The 27,680-nt window shown below is 48.3% G+C and overlaps 3 non-coding genes across 3 annotated transcripts; all 3 read left to right on the forward strand.

The window, feature by feature from the left end:
- The first annotated feature begins 634 nt into the window (after positions 1 to 634).
- On the forward strand, positions 635 to 707 carry Trnaa-cgc (transfer RNA alanine (anticodon CGC)). Its single transcript has one exon. It is a non-coding gene; the product is annotated as a tRNA-Ala (tRNA).
- A 21,722-nt stretch (positions 708 to 22,429) lies between these two features.
- On the forward strand, positions 22,430 to 22,502 carry Trnaa-cgc (transfer RNA alanine (anticodon CGC)). Its single transcript has one exon. It is a non-coding gene; the product is annotated as a tRNA-Ala (tRNA).
- Positions 22,503 to 24,018: 1,516 nt separating this feature from the next.
- Positions 24,019 to 24,091, forward strand: Trnaa-cgc (transfer RNA alanine (anticodon CGC)). The gene has a single exon. It is a non-coding gene; the product is annotated as a tRNA-Ala (tRNA).
- Positions 24,092 to 27,680: the final 3,589 nt, after the last annotated feature.

A 27,680-nucleotide genomic window follows, 5' to 3' on the forward strand; every position in this document is an offset into this window, starting at 1 on the left:
GACAAGCAAGCACAGGTGACATAGGTGCGAACACAGGAAGCTTGCAGACCCTCGCTGCCTGCAGACACCGAGCAGCCACACTAGGAGGGCGGCCTAAGCCGTAGGCGAAATGTGCTCATTCGCTTTGGCGCGACGTCGGACTATAAATAATGCTGTCACTAGCGTGAGCGTCGTGGAAAGTCGGAAAAGTCGGCTGCGTGGGTGAGTGCCAAGTTTGGGGAGCGTTTCGTTGTATCCGCAGTGCAATGGAGACGCGGAAACTTGTTGTGGCCCAGTGTTTTGCAGTTGGACGACAAGATTGGTACACAGTAGTAAAGAGCGAGGCACTGAGTTGGCATGAATAATGGAGTGCACAATGGGGCTCGAGATGTGTTTGTTACCTCAGGTGCTGTATGATTGTCGACAAGGAGTGAAAACGGAGCAATTTGTGGCGGCTCTTTCAATTTAAGACGTTAAAAACAGACGGAATTTGCGTTTGTAATACCAGAGCATCGAAACTACTTGGAACTTTTGTGTATATGAACGGGTCCGCGCCTTTGTACTCTGCTCCCTTCACCGCTACAAACCAACCAACCATCGTGTCCGTGCGCATCTGAGTCGCAAAGAATGGGGAATAGCGCAGTTTGGACGTGCATGGGGCGTAGCTCAGTTAGTAGAGCGTTCGCTTCGCATGTGAAAGGTCCAGGGTTCAAGCCACGGCGCCTCAATTTTTTGTGGTCAGTGCATGGTAAGTGTTGGTCGCGGCGAACCTAAAGGCACGCAAGATGTTGCAAAGCCAGCGTCACAGACTGATATGATGTATACTGACGTAAGGAGAGCAAGATGTAAGTGTGGGGACCGGCTGTTATCGAGGTGTCATCGAGTGCAGATCTGTCTTAGGTATCGCGGCTTAACCTCATTGAAGTCTAGAGGGTGGACAACACGTTGGTCTTACTCAGAGCGGTGTCCGAATTCTATTTTCGACGTTATACGTGCCACTTTCATTGTGGCCAACTACGATTCGATACAGAATGCACGAAACCTGAAAGACACCCTAACGGATACATAGAGAGTAGTGTTTGTCAGCTGAATAATGGGAGTGCAAGGGTCTGTGTCGTCTATATGGCTGTATGTAGCACCATTAGTCTTCTGGGGGAGGGCGTAGCTCAGATGGTAGAGCGCTTGGTTAGTATGCGAGAGGGACTGGGATCAATACCCAGTGCCTCCAGAATTTTTAACACACATACATGCGCACCTTGCCATGCAAGTGGAATAATTCGCAGCCAGCAGATTTGTCTAGGAAGATACAAGCGATTGATTAGCATCCACAATTGACAAGCGTGCTATTATTAGTGAGCAGGAAGCACCCTCCTCCCACGCCTACACTTAATTTAGAAACAGTACAAGTGTTCCCGTAAGATTCTCAAGCCTATGTCGGAAAGATCTGCCTTGCGCCGAGTTCACGTAAATCCCACTGCACATTCCTATTCTTAGCGTGCAGTCGGCTGCTACTGGTGTTGCTAGTTGTGACTGCTGATAACAGATGCCGTAGCAATCAATTCATGGAGTGAGTTGTATGTTTTGCGATAGTCTGTCTCTGACAAGCAAGCACAGGTGACATAGGTGCGAACACAGGAAGCTTGCAGACCCTCGCTGCCTGCAGACACCGAGCAGCCACACTAGGAGGGCGGCCTAAGCCGTAGGCGAAATGTGCTCATTCGCTTTGGCGCGACGTCGGACTATAAATAATGCTGTCACCAGCGTGAGCGTTGCGTGAGCGTCGTGGTAAGTCGGAAAAGTCGGCTGCGAGGGTGAGTGCCAAGTTTGGGGAGCGTTTAGTAGTATCCGCAGTGCAATGGAGACGCGGAAACTTGTTGTGGCCCAGTGTTTTGCAGTTGGACGACAAGATTGGTACACAGTAGTAAAGAGCGAGGCACTGAGTTGGCATGAATAATGGAGTGCACAATGGGGCTCGGGATGTGTTTGTTACCTCAGGTGCTGTATGATTGTCGACAAGGAGTGAAACCGGAGCAATTTGTGACGGCTCTTTCAATTTAAGACGTTAAAAACAGACGGAATATGCGTTTGTAATACCAGAGCATCGAAACTACTTGGAACTTTTGTGTATATGAACGGGTCCGCGCCTTTATACTCTGCTCCCTTCACCGCTACAAACCGACCAACCATCGTGTCCGTGCGCATCTGAGTCCCAAAGAATGGGGAATAGCGCAGTTTGGTCGTGCATGGGGCGTAGCTCAGTTGGTAGAGCGTTCGCTTCGCATGTGAAACGTCCAGGGTTCAAGCCACGGCGCCTCCATTTTTTGTGGTCAGTGCATGGTAAGTGTTGGTCGCGGCGAACCTAAAGGCACGCAAGATGTTGCAAAGCCAGCGTCACAGACTGATATGATGTATACTGACGTAAGGAGAGCAAGATGTAAGTGTGGGGACCGGCTGTTATCGAGGTGTCATCGAGTGCAGATCTGTCTTAGGTATCGCGGCTTAACCTCATTGAAGTCTAGAGAGTGGACAACACGTTAATCTTACTCAGAGCGGTGTCCGAATTCTATTTTCGACGTTATACGTGCCACTTTCATTGTGGCCAACTACGATTCGATACAGAATGCACGAAACCTGAAAGACACCCTAACGGATACATAGAGAGTAGTGTTTGTCTGCTGAATAATGGGAGTGCAAGGGTCTGTGTCGTCTATATGGCTGTATGTAGCACTATTAGTCTTCGGGGGGAGGGCGTAGCTCTAATGGCAGAGCGCTCGGTTAGTATGCGAGAGGTACTGGGATCAATACCCAGTGCCTCCATAATTTTTAACACACATACATGCGCACCTTGCCATGCAAGTGGAATAATTCGCAGCCAGCAGATGTGTCTAGGAAGATACAAGCGATTGATTAGCATCCACAATTGACAAGCGTGCTGTTATTAGTGCGCAGGAAGCACCCTCCTCCCACGCCTACACTTAATTTAGAAACAGTACAAGTGTTCCCGTAAGATTCTCAAGCCTATGTCGGAAAGATCTGCCTTGCGCCGAGTTCACGTAAATCCCACTGCACATTCCTATTCTTAGCGTGCAGTCGGCTGCTACTGGTGTTGCTAGTTGTGACTGCTGATAACAGATGCCGTAGCAATCAATTCATGGAGTGAGTTGTACGTTTTGCGATAGTCTGTCTCTGACAAGCAAGCACAGGTGACATAGGTGCGAACACAGGAAGCTTGCAGACCCTCGCTGCCTGCAGACACCGAGCAGCCACACTAGGAGGGCGGCCTAAGCCGTAGGCGAAATGTGCTCATTCGCTTTGGCGCGACGTCGGACTATAAATAATGCTGTCACTAGCGTGAGCGTCGTGGAAAGTCGGAAAAGTCGGCTGCGTGGGTGAGTGCCAAGTTTGGGGAGCGTTTCGTTGTATCCGCAGTGCAATGGAGACGCGGAAACTTGTTGTGGCCCAGTGTTTTGCAGTTGGACGACAAGATTGGTACACAGTAGTAAAGAGCGAGGCACTGAGTTGGCATGAATAATGGAGTGCACAATGGGGCTCGAGATGTGTTTGTTACCTCAGGTGCTGTATGATTGTCGACAAGGAGTGAAAACGGAGCAATTTGTGGCGGCTCTTTCAATTTAAGACGTTAAAAACAGACGGAATTTGCGTTTGTAATACCAGAGCATCGAAACTACTTGGAACTTTTGTGTATATGAACGGGTCCGCGCCTTTGTACTCTGCTCCCTTCACCGCTACAAACCAACCAACCATCGTGTCCGTGCGCATCTGAGTCGCAAAGAATGGGGAATAGCGCAGTTTGGACGTGCATGGGGCGTAGCTCAGTTAGTAGAGCGTTCGCTTCGCATGTGAAAGGTCCAGGGTTCAAGCCACGGCGCCTCCATTTTTTGTGGTCAGTGCATGGTAAGTGTTGGTCGCGGCGAACCTAAAGGCACGCAAGATGTTGCAAAGCCAGCGTCACAGACTGATATGATGTATACTGACGTAAGGAGAGCAAGATGTAAGTGTGGGGACCGGCTGTTATCGAGGTGTCATCGAGTGCAGATCTGTCTTAGGTATCGCGGCTTAACCTCATTGAAGTCTAGAGGGTGGACAACACGTTGGTCTTACTCAGAGCGGTGTCCGAATTCTATTTTCGACGTTATACGTGCCACTTTCATTGTGGCCAACTACGATTCGATACAGAATGCACGAAACCTGAAAGACACCCTAACGGATACATAGAGAGTAGTGTTTGTCAGCTGAATAATGGGAGTGCAAGGGTCTGTGTCGTCTATATGGCTGTATGTAGCACCATTAGTCTTCGGGGGGAGGGCGTAGCTCAGATGGTAGAGCGCTCGGTTAGTATGCGAGAGGGACTGGGATCAATACCCAGTGCCTCCAGAATTTTTAACACACATACATGCGCACCTTGCCATGCAAGTGGAATAATTCGCAGCCAGCAGATTTGTCTAGGAAGATACAAGCGATTGATTAGCATCCACAATTGACAAGCGTGCTATTATTAGTGAGCAGGAAGCACCCTCCTCACACGCCTACACTTAATTTAGAAACAGTACAAGTGTTCCCGTAAGATTCTCAAGCCTATGTCGGAAAGATCTGCCTTGCGCCGAGTTCACGTAAATCCCACTGCACATTCCTATTCTTAGCGTGCAGTCGGCTGCTACTGGTGTTGCTAGTTGTGACTGCTGATAACAGATGCCGTAGCAATCAATTCATGGAGTGAGTTGTATGTTTTGCGATAGTCTGTCTCTGACAAGCAAGCACAGGTGACATAGGTGCGAACACAGGAAGCTTGCAGACCCTCGCTGCCTGCAGACACCGAGCAGCCACACTAGGAGGGCGGCCTAAGCCGTAGGCGAAATGTGCTCATTCGCTTTGGCGCGACGTCGGACTATAAATAATGCTGTCACCAGCGTGAGCGTTGCGTGAGCGTCGTGGAAAGTCGGAAAAGTCGACTGCGTGGGTGAGTGCCAAGTTTGGGGAGCGTTTAGTAGTATCCGCAGTGCAATGGAGACGCGGAAACTTGTTGTGGCCCAGTGTTTTGCAGTTGGACGACAAGATTGGTACACAGTAGTAAAGAGCGAGGCACTGAGTTGGCATGAATAATGGAGTGCACAATGGGGCTCGGGATGTGTTTGTTACCTCAGGTGCTGTATGATTGTCGACAAGGAGTGAAACCGGAGCAATTTGTGACGGCTCTTTCAATTTAAGACGTTAAAAACAGACGGAATATGCGTTTGTAATACCAGAGCATCGAAACTACTTGGAACTTTTGTGTATATGAACGGGTCCGCGCCTTTATACTCTGCTCCCTTCACCGCTACAAACCAACCAACCATCGTGTCCGTGCGCATCTGAGTCCCAAAGAATGGGGAATAGCGCAGTTTGGTCGTGCATGGGGCGTAGCTCAGTTGGTAGAGCGTTCGCTTCGCATGTGAAAGGTCCAGGGTTCAAGCCACGGCGCCTCCATTTTTTGTGGTCAGTGCATGGTAAGTGTTGGTCGCGGCGAACCTAAAGGCACGCAAGATGTTGCAAAGCCAGCGTCACAGACTGATATGATGTATACTGACGTAAGGAGAGCAAGATGTAAGTGTGGGGACCGGCTGTTATCGAGGTGTCATCGAGTGCAGATCTGTCTTAGGTATCGCGGCTTAACCTCATTGAAGTCTAGAGAGTGGACAACACGTTAACCTTACTCAGAGCGGTGTCCGAATTCTATTTTCGACGTTATACGTGCCACTTTCATTGTGGCCAACTACGATTCGATACAGAATGCACGAAACCTGAAAGACACCCTAACGGATACATAGAGAGTAGTGTTTGTCTGCTGAATAATGGGAGTGCAAGGGTCTGTGTCGTCTATATGGCTGTATGTAGCACCATTAGTCTTCGGGGGGGCGGGCGTAGCTGAGATGGTAGAGCGCTCGGTTAGTATGCGAGAGGTAATGGGATCAATACCCAGTGCCTCCAGATTTTTTAACACACATACATGCGCACCTTGCCATGCAAGTGGAATAATTCGCAGCCAGCAGATGTGTCTAGGAAGATACAAGCGATTGATTAGCATCCACAATTGACAAGCGTGCTGTTATTAGTGAGCAGGAAGCACCCTCCTCACACGCCTACACTTAATTTAGAAACAGTACAAGTGTTCCCGTAAGATTCTCAAGCCTATGTCGGAAAGATCTGCCTTGCGCCGAGTTCACGTAAATCCCACTGCACATTCCTATTCTTAGCGTGCAGTCGGCTGCTACTGGTGTTGCTAGTTGTGACTGCTGATAACAGATGCCGTAGCAATCAATTCATGGAGTGAGTTGTATGTTTTGCGATAGTCTGTCTCTGACAAGCAAGCACAGGTGACATAGGTGCGAACACAGGAAGCTTGCAGACCCTCGCTGCCTGCAGACACCGAGCAGCCACACTAGGAGGGCGGCCTAAGCCGTAGGCGAAATGTGCTCATTCGCTTTGGCGCGACGTCGGACTATAAATAATGCTGTCACTAGCGTGAGCGTCGTGGAAAGTCGGAAAAGTCGGCTGCGTGGGTGAGTGCCAAGTTTGGGGAGCGTTTCGTTGTATCCGCAGTGCAATGGAGACGCGGAAACTTGTTGTGGCCCAGTGTTTTGCAGTTGGACGACAAGATTGGTACACAGTAGTAAAGAGCGAGGCACTGAGTTGGCATGAATAATGGAGTGCACAATGGGGCTCGAGATGTGTTTGTTACCTCAGGTGCTGTATGATTGTCGACAAGGAGTGAAAACGGAGCAATTTGTGGCGGCTCTTTCAATTTAAGACGTTAAAAACAGACGGAATTTGCGTTTGTAATACCAGAGCATCGAAACTACTTGGAACTTTTGTGTATATGAACGGGTCCGCGCCTTTGTACTCTGCTCCCTTCACCGCTACAAACCAACCAACCATCGTGTCCGTGCGCATCTGAGTCGCAAAGAATGGGGAATAGCGCAGTTTGGTCGTGCATGGGGCGTAGCTCAGTTAGTAGAGCGTTCGCTTCGCATGTGAAAGGTCCAGGGTTCAAGCCACGGCGCCTCCATTTTTTGTGGTCAGTGCATGGTAAGTGTTGGTCGCGGCGAACCTAAAGGCACGCAAGATGTTGCAAAGCCAGCGTCACAGACTGATATGATGTATACTGACGTAAGGAGAGCAAGATGTAAGTGTGGGGACCGGCTGTTATCGAGGTGTCATCGAGTGCAGATCTGTCTTAGGTATCGCGGCTTAACCTCATTGAAGTCTAGAGGGTGGACAACACGTTGGTCTTACTCAGAGCGGTGTCCGAATTCTATTTTCGACGTTATACGTGCCACTTTCATTGTGGCCAACTACGATTCGATACAGAATGCACGAAACCTGAAAGACACCCTAACGGATACATAGAGAGTAGTGTTTGTCTGCTGAATAATGGGAGTGCAAGGGTCTGTGTCGTCTATATGGCTGTATGTAGCACCATTAGTCTTCGGGGGGGCGGGCGTAGCTCAGATGGTAGAGCGCTCGGTTAGTATGTGAGAGGTACTGGGATCAATACCCAGTGCCTCCAGATTTTTTAACACACATACATGCGCACCTTGCCATGCAAGTGGAATAATTCGCAGCCAGCAGATGTGTCTAGGAAGATACAAGCGATTGATTAGCATCCACAATTGACAAGCGTGCTGTTATTAGTGCGCAGGAAGCACCCTCCTCACACGCCTACACTTAATTTAGAAACAGTACAAGTGTTCCCGTAAGATTCTCAAGCCTATGTGGGAAAGATCTGCCTTGCGCCGAGTTCACGTAAATCCCACTGCACATTCCTATTCTTAGCGTGCAGTCGGCTGCTACTGGTGTTGCTAGTTGTGACTGCTGATAACAGATGCCGTAGCAATCAATTCATGGAGTGAGTTGTATGTTTTGCGATAGTCTGTCTCTGACAAGCAAGCACAGGTGACATAGGTGCGAACACAGGAAGCTTGCAGACCCTCGCTGCCTGCAGACACCGAGCAGCCACACTAGGAGGGCGGCCTAAGCCGTAGGCGAAATGTGCTCATTCGCTTTGGCGCGACGTCGGACTATAAATAATGCTGTCACTAGCGTGAGCGTCGTGGAAAGTCGGAAAAGTCGGCTGCGTGGGTGAGTGCCAAGTTTGGGGAGCGTTTCGTAGTATCCGCAGTGCAATGGAGACGCGGAAACTTGTTGTGGCCCAGTGTTTTGCAGTTGGACGACAAGATTGGTACACAGTAGTAAAGAGCGAGGCACTGAGTTGGCATGAATAATGGAGTGCACAATGGGGCTCGAGATGTGTTTGTTACCTCAGGTGCTGTATGATTGTCGACAAGGAGTGAAAACGGAGCAATTTGTGGCGGCTCTTTCAATTTAAGACGTTAAAAACAGACGGAATTTGCGTTTGTAATACCAGAGCATCGAAACTACTTGGAACTTTTGTGTATATGAACGGGTCCGCGCCTTTGTACTCTGCTCCCTTCACCGCTACAAACCAACCAACCATCGTGTCCGTGCGCATCTGAGTCGCAAAGAATGGGGAATAGCGCAGTTTGGTCGTGCATGGGGCGTAGCTCAGTTAGTAGAGCGTTCGCTTCGCATGTGAAAGGTCCAGGGTTCAAGCCACGGCGCCTCCATTTTTTGTGGTCAGTGCATGGTAAGTGTTGGTCGCGGCGAACCTAAAGGCACGCAAGATGTTGCAAAGCCAGCGTCACAGACTGATATGATGTATACTGACGTAAGGAGAGCAAGATGTAAGTGTGGGGACCGGCTGTTATCGAGGTGTCATCGAGTGCAGATCTGTCTTAGGTATCGCGGCTTAACCTCATTGAAGTCTAGAGGGTGGACAACACGTTGGTCTTACTCAGAGCGGTGTCCGAATTCTATTTTCGACGTTATACGTGCCACTTTCATTGTGGCCAACTACGATTCGATACAGAATGCACGAAACCTGAAAGACACCCTAACGGATACATAGAGAGCAGTGTTTGTCTGCTGAATAATGGGAGTGCAAGGGTCTGTGTCGTCTATATGGCTGTATGTAGCACCATTAGTCTTCGGGGGGGCGGGCGTAGCTCAGATGGTAGAGCGCTCGGTTAGTATGCGAGAGGTACTGGGATCAATACCCAGTGCCTCCAGATTTTTTAACACACATACATGCGCACCTTGCCATGCAAGTGGAATAATTCGCAGCCAGCAGATGTGTCTAGGAAGATACAAGCGATTGATTAGCATCCACAATTGACAAGCGTTCTGTTATTAGTGCGCAGGAAGCACCCTCCTCACACGCCTACACTTAATTTAGAAACAGTACAAGTGTTCCCGTAAGATTCTCAAGCCTATGTCGGAAAGATCTGCCTTGCGCCGAGTTCACGTAAATCCCACTGCACATTCCTATTCTTAGCGTGCAGTCGGCTGCTACTGGTGTTGCTAGTTGTGACTGCTGATAACAGATGCCGTAGCAATCAATTCATGGAGTGAGTTGTATGTTTTGCGATAGTCTGTCTCTGACAAGCAAGCACAGGTGACATAGGTGCGAACACAGGAAGCTTGCAGACCCTCGCTGCCTGCAGACACCGAGCAGCCACACTAGGAGGGCGGCCTAAGCCGTAGGCGAAATGTGCTCATTCGCTTTGGCGCGACGTCGGACTATAAATAATGCTGTCACTAGCGTGAGCGTCGTGGAAAGTCGGAAAAGTCGGCTGCGTGGGTGAGTGCCAAGTTTGGGGAGCGTTTCGTAGTATCCGCAGTGCAATGGAGACGCGGAAACTTGTTGTGGCCCAGTGTTTTGCAGTTGGACGACAAGATTGGTACACAGTAGTAAAGAGCGAGGCACTGAGTTGGCATGAATAATGGAGTGCACAATGGGGCTCGAGATGTGTTTGTTACCTCAGGTGCTGTATGATTGTCGACAAGGAGTGAAAACGGAGCAATTTGTGGCGGCTCTTTCAATTTAAGACGTTAAAAACAGACGGAATTTGCGTTTGTAATACCAGAGCATCGAAACTACTTGGAACTTTTGTGTATATGAACGGGTCCGCGCCTTTGTACTCTGCTCCCTTCACCGCTACAAACCAACCAACCATCGTGTCCGTGCGCATCTGAGTCGCAAAGAATGGGGAATAGCGCAGTTTGGTCGTGCATGGGGCGTAGCTCAGTTAGTAGAGCGTTCGCTTCGCATGTGAAAGGTCCAGGGTTCAAGCCACGGCGCCTCCATTTTTTGTGGTCAGTGCATGGTAAGTGTTGGTCGCGGCGAACCTAAAGGCACGCAAGATGTTGCAAAGCCAGCGTCACAGACTGATATGATGTATACTGACGTAAGGAGAGCAAGATGTAAGTGTGGGGACCGGCTGTTATCGAGGTGTCATCGAGTGCAGATCTGTCTTAGGTATCGCGGCTTAACCTCATTGAAGTCTAGAGGGTGGACAACACGTTGGTCTTACTCAGAGCGGTGTCCGAATTCTATTTTCGACGTTATACGTGCCACTTTCATTGTGGCCAACTACGATTCGATACAGAATGCACGAAACCTGAAAGACACCCTAACGGATACATAGAGAGCAGTGTTTGTCTGCTGAATAATGGAAGTGCAAGGGTCTGTGTCGTCTATATGGCTGTATGTAGCACTGTTAGTCTTCGGGGGGCGGGCGTAGCTCAGATGGTAGAGCGCTCGGTTAGTATGCGAGAGGTACTGGGATCAATACCCAGTGCCTCCAGAGTTTTTAACACACATACATGCGCACCTTGCCATGCAAGTGGAATAATTCGCAGCCAGCACATGTGTCTAGGAAGATACAAGCGATTGATTAGCATCCACAATTGACAAGCGTGCTGTTATTAGTGCGCAGGAAGCACCCTCCTCCCACGCCTACACTTAATTTAGAAACAGTACAAGTGTTCCCGTAAGATTCTCAGGCCTATGTCGGAAAGATCTGCCTTGCGCCGAGTTCACGTAAATGCCACTGCACATTCCTATTCTTTGCGTGCAGTCGGCTGCTACTGGTGTTGCTAGTTGTGACTGCTGATAACAGATGCCGTAGCAATCAATTCATGGAGTGAGTTGTATGTTTTGCGATAGTCTGTCTCTGACAAGCAAGCACAGGTGACATAGGTGCGAACACAGGAAGCTTGCAGACCCTCGCTGCCTGCAGACACCGAGCAGCCACACTAGGAGGGCGGCCTAAGCCGTAGGCGAAATGTGCTCATTCGCTTTGGCGCGACGTCGAACTATAAATAATGCTGTCACTAGCGTGAGCGTTGCGTGAGCGTCGTGGAAAGTCGGAAAAGTCGGCTGCGTGGGTGAGTGCCAAGTTTGGGGAGCGTTTCGTAGTATCCGCAGTGCAATGGAGACGCGGAAACTTGTTGTGGCCCAGTGTTTTGCAGTTGGACGACAAGATTGGTACACAGTAGTAAAGAGCGAGGCACTGAGTTGGCATGAATAATGGAGTGCACAATGGGGCTCGAGATGTGTTTGTTACCTCAGGTGCTGTATGATTGTCGACAAGGAGTGAAAACGGAGCAATTTGTGGCGGCTCTTTCAATTTAAGACGTTAAAAACAGATGGAATTTGCGTTTGTAATACCAGAGCATCGAAACTACTTGGAACTTTTGTGTATATGAACGGGTCCGCGCCTTTGTACTCTGCTCCCTTCACCGCTACAAACCAACCAACCATCGTGTCCGTGCGCATCTGAGTCACAAAGAATGGGGAATAGCGCAGTTTGGTCGTGCATGGGGCGTAGCTCAGCTAGTAGAGCGTTCGCTTCGCATGTGAAAGGTCCAGGGTTCAAGCCACGGCGCCTCCATTTTTTGTGGTCAGTGCATGGTAAGTGTTGGTCGCGGCGAACCTAAAGGCACGCAAGATGTTGCAAAGCCAGCGTCACAGACTGATATGATGTATACTGACGTAAGGAGAGCAAGATGTAAGTGTGGGGACCGGCTGTTATCGAGGTGTCATCGAGTGCAGATCTGTCTTAGGTATCGCGGCTTAACCTCATTGAAGTCTAGAGGGTGGACAACACGTTGGTCTTACTCAGAGCGGTGTCCGAATTCTATTTTCGACGTTATACGTGCCACTTTCATTGTGGCCAACTACGATTCGATACAGAATGCACGAAACCTGAAAGACACCCTAACGGATACATAGAGAGCAGTGTTTGTCTGCTGAATAATGGGAGTGCAAGGGTCTGTGTCGTCTATATGGCTGTATGTAGCACTGTTAGTCTTCGGGGGGCGGGCGTAGCTCAGATGGTAGAGCGCTCGGTTAGTATGCGAGAGGTACTGGGATCAATACCCAGTGCCTCCAGAGTTTTTAACACACATACATGCGCACCTTGCCATGCAAGTGGAATAATTCGCAGCCAGCACATGTGTCTAGGAAGATACAAGCGATTGATTAGCATCCACAATTGACAAGCGTGCTGTTATTAGTGCGCAGGAAGCACCCTCCTCCCACGCCTACACTTAATTTAGAAACAGTACAAGTGTTCCCGTAAGATTCTCAGGCCTATGTCGGAAAGATCTGCCTTGCGCCGAGTTCACGTAAATGCCACTGCACATTCCTATTCTTTGCGTGCAGTCGGCTGCTACTGGTGTTGCTAGTTGTGACTGCTGATAACAGATGCCGTAGCAATCAATTCATGGAGTGAGTTGTATGTTTTGCGATAGTCTGTCTCTGAAAAGCAAGCACAGGTGACATAGGTGCGAACACAGGAAGCTTGCAGACCCTCGCTGCCTGCAGACACCGAGCAGCCACACTAGGAGGGCGGCCTAAGCCGTAGGCGAAATGTGCTCATTCGCTTTGGCGCGACGTCGGACTATAAATAATGCTGTCACTAGCGTGAGCGTCGTGGAAAGTCGGAAAAGTCGGCTGCGTGGGTGAGTGCCAAGTTTGGGGAGCGTTTCGTTGTATCCGCAGTGCAATGGAGACGCGGAAACTTGTTGTGGCCCAGTGTTTTGCAGTTGGACGACAAGATTGGTACACAGTAGTAAAGAGCGAGGCACTGAGTTGGCATGAATAATGGAGTGCACAATGGGGCTCGAGATGTGTTTGTTACCTCAGGTGCTGTATGATTGTCGACAAGGAGTGAAAACGGAGCAATTTGTGGCGGCTCTTTCAATTTAAGACGTTAAAAACAGACGGAATTTGCGTTTGTAATACCAGAGCATCGAAACTACTTGGAACTTTTGTGTATATGAACGGGTCCGCGCCTTTGTACTCTGCTCCCTTCACCGCTACAAACCAACCAACCATCGTGTCCGTGCGCATCTGAGTCGCAAAGAATGGGGAATAGCGCAGTTTGGTCGTGCTTGGGGCGTAGCTCAGTTGGTAGAGCGTTCGCTTCGCATGTGAAAGGTCCAGGGTTCAAGCCACGGCGCCTCCATTTTTTGTGGTCAGTGCATGGTAAGTGTTGGTCGCGGCGAACCTAAAGGCACGCAAGATGTTGCAAAGCCAGCGTCACAGACTGATATGATGTATACTGACGTAAGGAGAGCAAGATGTAAGTGTGGGGACCGGCTGTTATCGAGGTGTCATCGAGTGCAGATCTGTCTTAGGTATCGCGGCTTAACCTCATTGAAGTCTAGAGGGTGGACAACACGTTGGTCTTACTCAGAGCGGTGTCCGAATTCTATTTTCGACGCTATACGTGCCACTTTCATTGTGGCCAACTACGATTCGATACAGAATGCACGAAACCTGAAAGACACCCTAACGGATACATAGAGAGTAGTGTTTGTCTGCTGAATAATGGGAGTGCAAGGGTCTGTGTCGTCTATATGGCGGGCGTAGCTCAGATGGTAGAGCGCTCGGTTAGTATGCGAGAGGGACTGGGATCAATACCCAGTGTCTCCAGAATTTTTAACACACATACATGCGCACCTTGCCATGCAAGTGGAATAATTCGCAGCCAGCAGATGTGTCTAGGAAGATACAAGCGATTGATTAGCATCCACAATTGACAAGCGTGCTGTTATTAGTGCGCAGGAAGCACCTTCCTCACACGCCTACACTTAATTTAGAAACAGTACAAGTGTTCCCGTAAGATTCTCAAGCCTATGTCGGAAAGATCTGCCTTGCGCCGAGTTCACGTAAATCCCACTGCACATTCCTATTCTTTGCGTGCAGTCGGCTGCTACTGGTGTTGCTAGTTGTGACTGCTGATAACAGACGCCGTAGCAATCAATTCATGGAGTGAGTTGTATGTTTTGCGATAGTCTGTCTCTGAGAAGCAAGCACAGGTGACATAGGTGCGAACACAGGAAGCTTGCAGACCCTCGCTGCCTGCAGACACCGAGCAGCCACACTAGGAGGGCGGCCTAAGCCGTAGGCGAAATGTGCTCATTCGCTTTGGCGCGACGTCGGACTATAAATAATGCTGTCACTAGCGTGAGCGTTGCGTGGGCGTCGTGGAAAGTCGGAAAAGTCGACTGCGTGGGTGAGTGCCAAGTTTGGGGAGCGTTTCGTAGTATCCGCAGTGCAATGCAGACGCGGAAACTTGTTGTGGCCCAGTGTTTTGCAGTTGGACGACAAGATTGGTACACAGTAGTAAAGAGCGAGGCACTGAGTTAGCATGAATAATGGAGTGCACAATGGGGCTCGAGATGTGTTTGTTACCTCAGGTGCTGTATGATTGTCGACAAGGAGTGAAAACGGAGCAATTTGTGACGGCTCTTTCAATTTAAGACGTTAAAAACAGACGGAATTTGCGTTTGTAATACCAGAGCATCGAAACTACTTGGAACTTTTGTGTATATGAACGGGTCCGCGCCTTTGTACTCTGCTCCCTTCACCGCTACAAACCAACCAACAATCGTGTCCGTGCGCATCTGAGTCGCAAAGAATGGGGAATAGCGCAGTTTGGTCGTGCATGGGGCGTAGCTCAGTTGGTAGAGCGTTCGCTTCGCATGTGAAAGGTCCAGGGTTCAAGCCACGGCGCCTCCATTTTTTGTGGTCAGTGCATGGTAAGTGTTGGTCGCAGCGAACCTAAAGGCACGCAAGATGTTGCAAAGCCAGCGTCACAGACTGATATGATGTATACTGACGTAAGGAGAGCAAGATGTTAGTGTGGGGACCGGCTGTTATCGAGGTGTCATCGAGTGCATATCTGTCTTAGGTATCGCGGCTTAACCTCATTGAAGTCTAGAGAGTGGACAACACGTTGGTCTTACTCAGAGCGGTGTCCGAATTCTATTTTCGACGTTATACGTGCCACTTTCATTGTGGCCAACTACGATTCGATACAGAATGCACGAAACCTGAAAGACACCCTAACGGATACATAGAGAGTAGTGTTTGTCTGCTGAATAATGGGAGTGCAAGGGTCTGTGTCGTCTATATGGCTGTATGTAGCACCATTAGTCTTCGGGGGGCGGGCGTAGCTCAGATGGGCATGGGGCGTAGCTCAGTTGGTAGAGCGTCTGCTTGGCATGTGAAAGGTCCAGGGTTCAAGCCGCGGCGGCTCCATTTTGCCTCCAGAAATTTATTCGCGAGTCAGCCGCCGAGCGGGACGGACGTGTGGCGGAGCTGGACGTCTGGCTGTAGTAAACACAGGCTGAGTCGCTGCGTTTGAGGTTAGTGGTGCTGCTAAGCCGCTATTCGTGTTGCACTTGTATTCATGAAGTTCTAGAATGAATAGGTCGAATTATTTGAGGAAAGACACAATCAAGTTTACTTTCGATCGAAATTTCGTTCGACCTAAAGCATTTGAAATTAAAGCGTGGTTTATCGAAAAAGTATTGATTAACGGTGATGATGTTGTCGGAGTTTATCTCTCGTTTGTGACAAATGCTGTGTATCTGAAGATGAAAAGTCCAGAATTATGTAGTTCCATTGTGGATCGTTGCGGAGGTAGCGTGAAGTTTAATCATTCTGATGGGAATGTGAGTGACGTTGCTGTTAGTCATGCTGGGTACGGGATTCGTACGATCAGAGTGTTTGAGCTCCCTTTTGAAATTCCGCCCGAAGAACTTAATGTTGCCCTTCGGCCTTATGGCAGAATTATTTCCAATGTGGCAGAAAGGTGGTCTGAAGCTCATATGTTTCCTGTCTTGAACGGCGTAAGGCAAATTAAGATTGAATTACAGAAGCATGTCCCCTCTTATCTTAATATTTGTGGGTATCGTGCTTTGATTATCTATGATGGGCAACCGCGGACTTGCGCTTTATGCAATTCCACGGAACACATTCGTGCAGAATGTTCACGGAGGCGTGTCCCGCAGTTACCGCGTGACGAGATGCCGAGTTCCGGCCCTGTTGTTGGTATGAAGTTGTCATACGCTGCCGCTGCTGACTTCCGCAGCCGAGGCGAGTCGGTGCCGCCTGTGCGCGGGGAGCCTGCTGCCTCGCGGGCGGTTGTCGATGATACTCCGGCTTCAAGCTCTAGATTTGCGGATGGTCTGCCGATCAGCTCCGCGCCCCTCGAATCTATGCCGACGCCAACTTTTTCCTACTCTCCCACTGTGGTTGCTCGTTCTTCCGCGGACTCGGCCGAAGATCCCCAAATACCCGCAACGGAGGTTTCCTTGCGTCGTCAGGATTCCCACCAACGTGAGGATATTGCCACTAGCTTCCGAGGAGTGGACGCTCCAGGCATCCACTCTGCGGGAACTATGAACGAAGATAGCAATCTGGACATTGGTTTCACGTTGGCGCCCACAGAAGACACTTGCGTCAAGGAAACCACAACGAGGGATAGTGTAGAATTGGAGACTGGGTTGCTACCAGTGGGAGCCATGGAAAAAGATGCGCCTCCTTCTGCCGTTGTGGAATGCGATACGCAGACTTTTGTCCGAAAAAAGGAACAGGCGACGTCAGACGTATCATCCGGTACTTCTCCTGACAGGTCGCAAACTTCATCTCCTGCTAGATCGCCGAAGAGATCTTCGAAGAAAGGCAAGAAGAGGAGATTGGCACACAAAGCAGCAGAGAGTTTAGCTCCTGCATTGCGGGAAAAGTTAAAACATTTAAGGGATAATGAACGACTACGAGAACAATGCCCAGTAGCACGAGTTAACGAGTGTACTGAAGCGGAGATGAGTCGTGCCGATGCAGATGATCTTCAACAACAACCTCGCGCACCGCTTGGCGTCGCACGTTTGCAGACCGGCACTACTATGGATTTAGACCGAACTGTCTCAGGAAAAGGACTTGATTGGGCCGATGCCCAAGAAGATCGCACCGACCACGGAATGGAGATGGACCTGACACATGCTAGTGGCATTTAATTTTTTTTTTAATGTCTATTTTTCTTTCTGACAGACAGAATGGAATGGTACAGACGTGACTCTGCATGGGGTATACTTCATTAGCCAATTTCTTTTACCTGCACCTATGCCAACGGAACTGACATATAATGTGACCACGATCAATATAAATCGGATTCGCAGTGAAACTTAAGTCGCTTCTTTAAAAGATTTCCTTTACCAGTCGGATACTGATATAGCCCTCCTCCAGGAATTTAATGTCCACAACTTTTATGTCCCAGGTTTTCAAGAGATTTTAAATATTGCACCGGAAGCCACATGTGGGACTGCGATCCTTGTCAAAGATGGTATTGATGTGAAGGATATCTGTCTGTTAGAAAATGGGAGGGGCATCAGTTGTAAAATTTTTACTACTACTGTTTTAAATGTATATGTCCCCTCTGGTAACAACGCTAGAGATGATAGGGCTAATTTTTTTAAGAACGATATGGTCTATTTACTTAAGGGGAATCCGGCGGAAGCTTTAATCGGTGGTGACTTTAATTGTGTACTTCACAAAAAGGATCAGCGACCAAATTTTAACTTCTCCAGGGAACTGGCGGCTTTGGTGACAAACATGAAGTGGACAGACGTGTGGGAAAGCAAATACCCCACGTTAGTCAAATTTACGTACATCAGTAGTCGCTCGCAAAGCAGAATAGACAGAATATACGTCACAGCAAACCTGGAAAATAAAATGAGTGGTATCGAAGTAATTCCCACTACCTTTTCGGACCATCTCGCAGTGAAATGCAGCATTCGGTTTCAGAAGCAAGGAACGTATTGGGGTCGCCCCTTATGGAAGCTGAATACCCATATGTTGTTCGAGGGTGCCCTATCAAGAACAGTAGCGGAGGTATGGCAGGCTGCTCTACGTATGCGCCATAAATACAGCTCTCGCCTTGCGTGGTGGACCTCATGTGCTAAAAAGAAATTGAGATCATCCCTAATAGCTTACGGGAGGGAGCGAGCGATGTGGTCTCGCAATACCGTTGAATTTTACTATACATGCTTAAGGGAACTATCAGCTCAGCAGATGACTGATGAGGTTTTCATTGAAATAAAGAAGATCAAGGCTCACCTCATAAGTCTCAAGCGACAACAGCTGGAGGGTTTAAAAATTAAATCTCGTGTCCCGACAACGGTGGAGGACGAAAACGCATCGCTGTACCACTTACTCGAACATGAAAGAAATAGAAGAAGAGCGTTTATTGCTTGTCTTAGAGTGGGCGATAACCGGGTGCTGACGGAACACTCTGACATTTTAAATGCAGTTTATGGATTTTATCGTACGTTATATACTGATACCCGGTATAATCTAGACTGTGCGAACGATTTGCTACGAACTACAGGTATCGACAACGTTATCAATGACGAGGACAATGTGTCCCTTACCACTGCGATCACATGTGAGGAGGTGTTTGATATACTTAAATATTCGTCTACCCGTAAGTCCCCAGGGCCTGATGGCTTGCCTGTAGAGTTTTATTGTCAATTTTGGCCTCTCATCGGTAATCAATTCACAGAAGTGATAAATGAAGTGTTGCAAGGTGTTACTGTTCCACGCGAGTTCAAAGAAAGCGTAACTGTGCTAATACCAAAGGGAAGGAACGCGGCAGTTAAAGATCTCAATCAATTGAGACCAATATGTTTGATGAACTCGGATTATAAAATAATTGCACGTGTACTGAAGGAAAGACTGAGACCTCTAATGGAGAAGATCATAGGTGACCACCAAACCTGTCTCTCGGGGCGGAATATTTTTAAAACTGTTTGTGAATATAGGGATGTCTCTGCAATTTTTGCAACGTCATCCTCACCAGGAGGCCTTGCCTTTATCGACTTCTCAAAGGCTTTTGACAGGGTCAACCACTTATTTTTGTTCAGAACGTTGACCTATGTGGGTTTTAGTCAACATTTTGTGCAAGTTTTAATTAACAATGTTGAAGGCATCCAAACACAAGTGTCTGTAAATGGGCATTTCACTCCACCCATTGAAATTCGCAACGGCGTCCCGCAGGGAAGTCCTTTGTCAATGCTCCTGTATGTTGTTGCACTGGAGCCTTTACTAAGGAGACTCGATGTCGATCTTGAGGGCATCACGATATCTGGCGTTAACAACGTCACCAATGCATATGCTGATGACGTTGGAGTGGTTATTCGTAGTAACGAAGATTTAGAGAAATTAACTACGAATATTCAGATCTTTTGTGAAGCTACAGGCGCTAGGGTTAACGAGGGGAAGAGTTCGTTTTTAAATCTTAAAGGTCTTCAAGATGTCCGTTTGGAATGGGCACGCTCCGTCGATCGTCACACCGCTCTGGGTGTCACCTTTTACCGATGTCCGCTTCAGACCATGACCTACAATTGGAAGAAAGTACTGGATACAATCAGAGGAGCCACAATACTCAATCAGACCAGACATCTGAACATTAAACAACGAATCAGAATAATTAATTGGTCCATTTTATCAAAAGCTATATATATAGGTCAAATATTGCCAGTTTCGAAACCCATTGCCAAACGTATAATGAGTATCATTTGCCGATTTATATGGACAGGGAATATTTTTAGAGTAGCAGTCGGTACAGTTACGTTACCTTCCGCTGAAGGTGGCCTAGGTTTAACAGATATATGGCGGAAGACTACGGCGTTATATATAAAGAGGACCCTACAAATTATCGAAAAACATCCACATAGTATTACAGCCAGGCTGTATCGACTCCTACAGCCAGAAAATTTACGTCCACCCATAAATATAGGCGGAATTAATTATAAATTGAAATATATTCGCCAGTTCTTTTTAGAGATTAGCTACATGGACAGTATTGTCACGAATCCACAATCAAGGAATTGCAGGAAATTAATGGAACTCTTAACAACGAAAGAACATGTCAACAAAATGGAGTGCAGATATCCCGACAAAGACTGGAAAAGAATTTGGAAAAATATTAGTAATCGTGAACTGTCTTCCGACATTCAGGCAACCTGGTACCGAGTTGTTAATAACGTAGTTTCCACTAACGAAAAGTTGCACTCCATTGGTCTTAGTGACACGATTGTGTGCATCCGATGTGACGCAGTTGACACATTGATCCACCGCTTTCTCTGTGGCGGATACGCCGAAATATGGAGGGGACTCCAACGGCGGGTAGCCTTTATCACCAGAACTGTTAGTACTGAGATCAATGTTGAAAAATTACTCTTCCCCGATGGTGTTTTCTTCCCTGTCCAGAAAACCAATGCTGTGTTGTGGTTGTTTGGCAATTATGTACATTACGTTATATCTGAACACGGCAATGACCGTGTTTTAGAATACGAACTATACGAACGAGCAAAATATTATCAGATATGTACGCGCAGGGACCACAAAAAAACTTTTGGTAACATGTTACACATTCTGTTTCAGAGACAAGGGATTGGATAAACATCTTAATAGCCCTCGTCTACGAAAAATGTAGTCACAGGCCAAAGTAGGGGATCGCTGTTGAGGGTGAAGTACGGTGGGGACTTCGTGTGCCCCAGGGCCGCTACGGTAGCCGTGAAGGCCTCGGACAGAACCCCGAAACGGCACTGCGACTTCACACTTACTGCTGGATGAACCCCATATCTCCAGCAACTACATTCATCTATGATGATTTTCCAGGATCTCGGTAATATCGGAAGGTGGTTTCGTTGCACACAATGCAGTGGAAGCTTCTTGCACATGTTCCTCAGTTACAATCTTTCTATTTTTGTTTAATTTTTTTCAGTATGAAGCAAGAGTGACAATTTAATAATTCCCAAGAAGCCTTAATTTTTCAATTTTCAGTTCTACGGAGGAGAAGCCTCACATGGCGAAGAAGCCAAACATCATTTCATTTCCCTAACTGTCACAGTAAATTTGAAAAAAAAATCAGTCGATATAGCATAGAAGCTCGCCGAAGAAGGCATAAAAGGAGAGCGAATGGATGGGCTGTGTGGGGAGAAGGGAGGCCAAAAAAAAAAAAAAAAAAAAAAAAAAAAAAAAAAAAAAAGTGGTAGAGCACTGGTGTAGTAAACCAGGGGTGGTAAGTTCCATCCTCAGAGGAGGAAGACGAATAAAAAAAAAAAAAAAAAAAAAAAAAAAAAAAAAAAAAAAAAAAAAAAGATGGTTTAGCGCTCGGTTAGTATGCGAGAGGTACTGGGATCAATACCCAGTGCCTCCAGAATTTTTAACACACATACATGCGCACCTTGCCATGCAAGTGGAATAATTCGCAGCCAGCAGATGTGTCTAGGAAGATACAAGCGATTGATTAGCATCCACAATTGACAAGCGTGCTGTTATTAGTGCGCAGGAAGCACCCTCCTCCCACGCCTACACTTAATTTAGAAACAGTACAAGTGTTCCCGTAAGATTCTCAAGCCTATGTCGGAAAGATCTGCCTTGCGCCGAGTTCACGTAAATCCCACTGCACATTCCTATTCTTTGCGTGCAGTCGGCTGCTACTGGTGTTGCTAGTTGTGACTGCTGATAACAGATGCCGTAGCAATCAATTCATGGAGTGAGTTGTATGTTTTGCGATAGTCTGTCTCTGACAAGCAAGCACAGGTGACATGGGTGCGAACACAGGAAGCTTGCAGACCCTCGCTGCCTGCAGACACCGAGCAGCCACACTAGGAGGGCGGCCTAAGCCGTAGGCGAAATGTGCTCATTCGCTTTGGCGCGACGTCGGACTATAAATAATGCTGTCACTAGCGTGAGCGTTGCGTGGGCGTCGTGGAAAGTCGGAAAAGTCGGCTGCGTGGGTGAGTGCCAAGTTTGGGGAGCGTTTCGTAGTATCCGCAGTGCAATGGAGACGCGGAAACTTGTTGTGGCCCAGTGTTTTGCAGTTGGACGACAAGATTGGTACACAGTAGTAAAGAGCGAGGCACTGAGTTGGCATGAATAATGGAGTGCACAATGGGGCTCGAGATGTGTTTGTTACCTCAGGTGCTGTATGATTGTCGACAAGGAGTGAAAACGGAGCAATTTGTGACGGCTCTTTCAATTTAAGACGTTAAAAACAGACGGAATTTGCGTTTGTAATACCAGAGCATCGAAACTACTTGGAACTTTTGTGTATATGAACGGGTCCGCGCCTTTGTACTCTGCTCCCTTCACCGCTACAAACCAACCAACAATCGTGTCCGTGCGCATCTGAGTCGCAAAGAATGGGGAATAGCGCAGTTTGGTCGTGCATGGGGCGTAGCTCAGTTGGTAGAGCGTTCGCTTCGCATGTGAAAGGTCCAGGGTTCAAGCCACGGCGCCTCAATTTTTTGTGGTCAGTGCATGGTAAGTGTTGGTCGCGGCGAACCTAAAGGCACGCAAGATGTTGCAAAGCCAGCGTCACAGACTGATATGATGTATACTGACGTAAGGAGAGCAAGATGTAAGTGTGGGGACCGGCTGTTATCGAGGTGTCATCGAGTGCAGATCTGTCTTAGGTATCGCGGCTTAACCTCATTGAAGTCTAGAGAGTGGACAACACGTTGGTCTTACACAGAGCGGTGTCCGAATTCTATTTTCGACGTTATACGTGCCACTTTCATTGTGGCCAACTACGATTCGATACAGAATGCACGAAACCTGAAAGACACCCTAACGGATACATAGAGAGTAGTGTTTGTCTGCTGAATAATGGGAGTGCAAGGGTCTGTGTCGTCTATATGGCTGTATGTAGCACCATTAGTCTTCGGAGGGCGGGCGTAGCTCAGATGGTTTAGCGCTCGGTTAGTATGCGAGAGGTACTGGGATCAATACCCAGTGCCTCCAGAATTTTTAACACACATACATGCGCACCTTGCCATGCAAGTGGAATAATTCGCAGCCAGCAGATGTGTCTAGGAAGATACAAGCGATTGATTAGCATCCACAATTGACAAGCGTGCTGTTATTAGTGCGCAGGAAGCACCCTCCTCCCACGCCTACACTTAATTTAGAAACAGTACAAGTGTTCCCGTAAGATTCTCAAGCCTATGTCGGAAAGATCTGCCTTGCGCCGAGTTCACGTAAATCCCACTGCACATTCCTATTCTTTGCGTGCAGTCGGCTGCTACTGGTGTTGCTAGTTGTGACTGCTGATAACAGATGCCGTAGCAATCAATTCATGGAGTGAGTTGTATGTTTTGCGATAGTCTGTCTCTGACAAGCAAGCACAGGTGACATAGGTGCGAACACAGGAAGCTTGCAGACCCTCGCTGCCTGCAGACACCGAGCAGCCACACTAGGAGGGCGGCCTAAGCCGTAGGCGAAATGTGCTCATTCGCTTTGGCGCGACGTCGGACTATAAATAATGCTGTCACTAGCGTGAGCGTTGCGTGGGCGTCGTGGAAAGTCGGAAAAGTCGGCTGCGTGGGTGAGTGCCAAGTTTGGGGAGCGTTTCGTAGTATCCGCAGTGCAATGGAGACGCGGAAACTTGTTGTGGCCCAGTGTTTTGCAGTTGGACGACAAGATTGGTACACAGTAGTAAAGAGCGAGGCACTGAGTTGGCATGAATAATGGAGTGCACAATGGGGCTCGAGATGTGTTTGTTACCTCAGGTGCTGTATGATTGTCGACAAGGAGTGAAAACGGAGCAATTTGTGACGGCTCTTTCAATTTAAGACGTTAAAAACAGACGGAATTTGCGTTTGTAATACCAGAGCATCGAAACTACTTGGAACTTTTGTGTATATGAACGGGTCCGCGCCTTTGTACTCTGCTCCCTTCACCGCTACAAACCAACCAACAATCGTGTCCGTGCGCATCTGAGTCGCAAAGAATGGGGAATAGCGCAGTTTGGTCGTGCATGGGGCGTAGCTCAGTTGGTAGAGCGTTCGCTTCGCATGTGAAAGGTCCAGGGTTCAAGCCACGGCGCCTCAATTTTTTGTGGTCAGTGCATGGTAAGTGTTGGTCGCGGCGAACCTAAAGGCACGCAAGATGTTGCAAAGCCAGCGTCACAGACTGATATGATGTATACTGACGTAAGGAGAGCAAGATGTAAGTGTGGGGACCGGCTGTTATCGAGGTGTCATCGAGTGCAGATCTGTCTTAGGTATCGCGGCTTAACCTCATTGAAGTCTAGAGAGTGGACAACACGTTGGTCTTACACAGAGCGGTGTCCGAATTCTATTTTCGACGTTATACGTGCCACTTTCATTGTGGCCAACTACGATTCGATACAGAATGCACGAAACCTGAAAGACACCCTAACGGATACATAGAGAGTAGTGTTTGTCTGCTGAATAATGGGAGTGCAAGGGTCTGTGTCGTCTATATGGCTGTATGTAGCACCATTAGTCTTCGGAGGGCGGGCGTAGCTCAGATGGTTTAGCGCTCGGTTAGTATGCGAGAGGTACTGGGATCAATACCCAGTGCCTCCAGAATTTTTAACACACATACATGCGCACCTTGCCATGCAAGTGGAATAATTCGCAGCCAGCAGATGTGTCTAGGAAGATACAAGCGATTGATTAGCATCCACAATTGACAAGCGTGCTGTTATTAGTGCGCAGGAAGCACCCTCCTCCCACGCCTACACTTAATTTAGAAACAGTACAAGTGTTCCCGTAAGATTCTCAAGCCTATGTCGGAAAGATCTGCCTTGCGCCGAGTTCACGTAAATCCCACTGCACATTCCTATTCTTTGCGTGCAGTCGGCTGCTACTGGTGTTGCTAGTTGTGACTGCTGATAACAGATGCCGTAGCAATCAATTCATGGAGTGAGTTGTATGTTTTGCGATAGTCTGTCTCTGACAAGCAAGCACAGGTGACATAGGTGCGAACACAGGAAGCTTGCAGACCCTCGCTGCCTGCAGACACCGAGCAGCCACACTAGGAGGGCGGCCTAAGCCGTAGGCGAAATGTGTTCATTCGCTTTGGCGCGACGTCGAACTATAAATAATGCTGTCACTAGCGTGAGCGTCGTGGAAAGTCGGAAAAGTCGGCTGCGTGGGTGAGTGCCAAGTTTGGGGAGCGTTTCGTAGTATCCGCAGTGCAATGGAGACGCGGAAACTTGTTGTGGCCCAGTGTTTTGCAGTTGGACGACAAGATTGGTACACAGTAGTAAAGAGCGAGGCACTGAGTTGGCATGAATAATGGAGTGCACAATGGGGCTCGAGATGTGTTTGTTACCTCAGGTGCTGTATGATTGTCGACAAGGAGTGAAAACGGAGCAATTTGTGACGGCTCTTTCAATTTAAGACGTTAAAAACAGACGGAATTTGCGTTTGTAATACCAGAGCATCGAAACTACTTGGAACTTTTGTGTATATGAACGGGTCCGCGCCTTTGTACTCTGCTCCCTTCACCGCTACAAACCAACCAACAATCGTGTCCGTGCGCATCTGAGTCGCAAAGAATGGGGAATAGCGCAGTTTGGTCGTGCATGGGGCGTAGCTCAGTTGGTAGAGCGTTCGCTTCGCATGTGAAAGGTCCAGGGTTCAAGCCACGGCGCCTCCATTTTTTGTGGTCAGTGCTTGGTAAGTGTTGGTCGCAGCGAACCTAAAGGCACGCAAGATGTTGCAAAGCCAGCGTCACAGACTGATATGATGTATACTGACGTAAGGAGAGCAAGATGTAAGTGTGGGGACCGGCTGTTATCGAGGTGTCATCAAGTGCATATCTGTCTTAGGTATCGCGGCTTAACCTCATTGAAGTCTAGAGAGTGGACAACACGTTGGTCTTACTCAGAGCGGTGTCCGAATTCTATTTTCGACGTTATACGTGCCACTTTCATTGTGGCCAACTACGATTCGATACAGAATGCACGAAACCTGAAAGACACCCTAACGGATACATAGAGAGTAGTGTTTGTCTGCTGAATAATGGGAGTGCAAGGGTCTGTGTCGTCTATATGGCTGTATGTAGCACCGTTAGTCTTCGGGGGGCGGGCGTAGCTCAGATGGTTTAGCGCTCGGTTAGTATGCGAGAGGTACTGGGATCAATACCCAGTGCCTCCAGAATTTTTAACACACATACATGCGCACCTTGCCATGCAAGTGGAATAATTCGCAGCCAGCAGATGTGTCTAGGAAGATACAAGCGATTGATTAGCATCCACAATTGACAAGCGTGCTGTTATTAGTGCGCAGGAAGCACCCTCCTCCCACGCCTACACTTAATTTAGAAACAGTACAAGTGTTCCCGTAAGATTCTCAAGCCTATGTCGGAAAGATCTGCCTTGCGCCGAGTTCACGTAAATCCCACTGCACATTCCTATTCTTTGCGTGCAGTCGGCTGCTACTGGTGTTGCTAGTTGTGACTGCTGATAACAGATGCCGTAGCAATCAATTCATGGAGTGAGTTGTATGTTTTGCGATAGTCTGTCTCTGACAAGCAAGCACAGGTGACATAGGTGCGAACACAGGAAGCTTGCAGACCCTCGCTGCCTGCAGACACCGAGCAGCCACACTAGGAGGGCGGCCTAAGCCGTAGGCGAAATGTGCTCATTCGCTTTGGCGCGACGTGAACTATAAATAATGCTGTCACTAGCGTGAGCGTCGTGGAAAGTCGGAAAAGTCGGCTGCGTGGGTGAGTGCCAAGTTTGGGGAGCGTTTCGTAGTATCCGCAGTGCAATGGAGACGCGGAAACTTGTTGTGGCCCAGTGTTTTGCAGTTGGACGACAAGATTGGTACACAGTAGTAAAGAGCGAGGCACTGAGTTGGCATGAATAATGGAGTGCACAATGGGGCTCGAGATGTGTTTGTTACCTCAGGTGCTGTATGATTGTCGACAAGGAGTGAAAACGGAGCAATTTGTGACGGCTCTTTCAATTTAAGACGTTAAAAACAGACGGAATTTGCGTTTGTAATACCAGAGCATCGAAACTACTTGGAACTTTTGTGTATATGAACGGGTCCGCGCCTTTGTACTCTGCTCCCTTCACCGCTACAAACCAACCAACAATCGTGTCCGTGCGCATCTGAGTCGCAAAGAATGGGGAATAGCGCAGTTTGGTCGTGCATGGGGCGTAGCTCAGTTGGTAGAGCGTTCGCTTCGCATGTGAAAGGTCCAGGGTTCAAGCCACGGCGCCTCCATTTTTTGTGGTCAGTGTATGGTAAGTGTTGGTCGCAGCGAACCTAAAGGCACGCAAGATGTTGCAAAGCCAGCGTCACAGACTGATATGATGTATACTGACGTAAGGAGAGCAAGATGTAAGTGTGGGGACCGGCTGTTATCGAGGTGTCATCGAGTGCATATCTGTCTTAGGTATCGCGGCTTAACCTCATTGAAGTCTAGAGAGTGGACAACACGTTGGTCTTACTCAGAGCGGTGTCCGAATTCTATTTTCGACGTTATACGTGCCACTTTCATTGTGGCCAACTACGATTCGATACAGAATGCACGAAACCTGAAAGACACCCTAACGGATACATAGAGAGTAGTGTTTGTCTGCTGAATAATGGGAGTGCAAGTGTCTGTGTCGTCTATATGGCTGTATGTAGCACCATTAGTCTTCGGGGGGCGGGCG

Source organism: Schistocerca gregaria, chromosome 9, assembly GCF_023897955.1.
Source record: "Schistocerca gregaria isolate iqSchGreg1 chromosome 9, iqSchGreg1.2, whole genome shotgun sequence".
Taxonomy (NCBI): Eukaryota; Metazoa; Arthropoda; class Insecta; order Orthoptera; family Acrididae; genus Schistocerca; species Schistocerca gregaria.